Genomic DNA, 2317 nt, shown 5'->3' with positions numbered 1-2317 from the left:
CTACACATGGTGACTAATCAATGCCAATTTAGTGGTGCGCCGAAGGAAGATCCAAACGAACATCTTCGTACCTTTAATAGGATCTGCACACTATTTAAAATAAGAGAAGTTGAGGATGAACAGATATATCTCATGTTATTTCCCTGGACTTTAAAGGGAGAAGCCAAAGATTGGTTGGAATCGTTACCTGAAGGGGCGATTGATACATGGGACGTTTTAGTTGAAAAATTTCTTAAACAATTCTTTCCGGCATCTAAAGCCGTAAGACTTCAAGGAGAAATTGTTACGTTCACACAGAAGTCAAATGAAACTCTATATGAGGCATGGACAAGATTTGGAAAGTTATTAAGAGGATGTCCGCAACATGGTTTAGACACATGTCAAATAGTACAAATATTCTACCAAGGATGCGACATCACTACAAGGAAAGACATAGATATAGCAGCCGGTGGTTCTATTATGAAGAAAACCGAAACTGATGCTTACAAAATTATTGATAACACTGCTTCCCACTCACATGAGTGGCACCAAGAAAAAGATATCGTTAGATCATCTAAAGCAGCTAGAGCCGATTCTAGCCATGACTTAGATTCCATTTCAACAAAGATAGATGCTGTCGAGAGACGAATGGAAAAGATGACTAAAGATATTCACTCAATACGAATTAGTTGTGAGCAGTGTGGAGGACCACATTTGACAAAAGATTGTCTCAGTATTGAACTAACAATGGCACAAAGAGAGAATATTTCATACATAAACCAAAGGCCTGGAAATAATTATCAGAATAATTATCAACCGCCAAGACCAATTTACAATCAAAACCAGAATTATAATCGAAATATTCCATACAACAATCAACAAGGTCCTAGCAATCAACAAGTATCCAATAACACTTACAATCAGCAAAGACCTAATTTTCAAAATAAACCACCACAAACCGATGATAAAAAGCCGAATTTAGAAGATATGATGACAAAGCTAGTTGAAACTCAAACGCAGTTTTTCACATCTCAAAAACAAACTAATGAACAAAATGCTCAAGCATTTAGAAATCAACAAGCTTCTATTCAAAATTTGGAACAAGAAGTAAGTAACCTAGCAAGGTTAATAGGTGAAAGAAAACCGGGAAATTTACCTAGTGATACAAATGCTAACCCCTGGAATAAAACAGCTAAAGCCATTATCACAAGAAGTGGTACAACACTTAAACCACCTGAAATACCTGTAACTTCTGATGAAGCTATTCCTACTCCACAAGAACCACAACCTGATCAAGATAAGGAAAAAGAACCGGTAGTTGAAAAGGTTAATGAAGATAACATAGTTAAGGCTAAACCTTATGTTAAACCATACCAACCACCACTTCCTTACCCGAGTAAAATGAAAAAAGAGAGACTTGAAGCCGAGCAATCCAAATTCTTGGATATGTTTAAACAGATAAATGTAATTCTTCCTTTCATTGATGTGATTTCAGGAATGCCTAGATATGCTAAATTTCTGAAAGATCTAATCTCAAATAAAAAGAAAATGGAAGAACTCTCGGCTGTTACTATGAATGCTAATTATTCAGCAGTGCTGTTGAATAAGATACCAGAAAAACTATCTGATCCAGGAAGTTTCACAATTCCATGTTTTCTGGCTAGTCTTAGTTCAATAGAAGCATTGGAAGACTTAGGTGCTAGTATAAATTTAATGCCGTATTCACTATACGCTAAACTAGACCTTGGAGAATTGAAACCAACAAGAATAAGTATACAACTAGCTGATCGATCAATAAAATATCCTAGAGGGATAATGGAGAACATGCTAGCTAAAGTTGGTACTTTAGTATTTCCAGTAGATTTTGTTGTTCTGGACATGGAAGAAGATTCTCAAGTTCCTCTCATATTAGGAAGACAATTCTTAAACACGGCTAAAGCAATGATAGACGTGTTTGGTAAGAAACTGACCCTAAGTATAGAGGACGAGAGTGTTTCCTTTTCAGTTGATAGAGCAATGCAATAACCGCAATCTGTAGATGATACATGTTATTATATTCAAACTATAGACTCACATGCAGAATTGTTAGAAGAATTTTCAGAATTACAAGGAACAGGAGAATGTTCTTTAGGAGAAGGAACTGAACCAATTAATGAAGCTGAAATGGTAGCTACACTAATAGCTAATGGATATGAACCAACAACAGAAGAAATTCAAATGCTAAAAGAAGAAGACAGATATCGATATAAATCATCGATAGAATTTAGCTTTTAAGACTGATATTACTCAATCCTTGAGATTGACTTTTAAAGATTGAGAATTCAAACTCATGGAATTC

General features: G+C 35.3%; 1 non-coding gene across 1 annotated transcript; it reads right to left on the bottom strand.

Annotated features, from left to right (window-relative positions):
* Nucleotides 1–264: 264 nt before the first annotated feature.
* On the bottom strand, nt 265–371 carry LOC139895370 (small nucleolar RNA R71). Its single transcript, XR_011775825.1, has one exon. It is a non-coding gene; the product is annotated as a small nucleolar RNA R71 (small nucleolar RNA).
* Between the last annotated feature and the right edge of the window lie 1946 nt (nt 372–2317).

This window comes from Rutidosis leptorrhynchoides, chromosome 2 (assembly GCF_046630445.1).
Source record: "Rutidosis leptorrhynchoides isolate AG116_Rl617_1_P2 chromosome 2, CSIRO_AGI_Rlap_v1, whole genome shotgun sequence".
In the NCBI taxonomy this organism is placed as follows: domain Eukaryota; kingdom Viridiplantae; phylum Streptophyta; class Magnoliopsida; order Asterales; family Asteraceae; genus Rutidosis; species Rutidosis leptorrhynchoides.
Note: the sequence above shows the minus strand (reverse complement) of the source record. Positions and strands in the feature narration are given on the sequence as shown.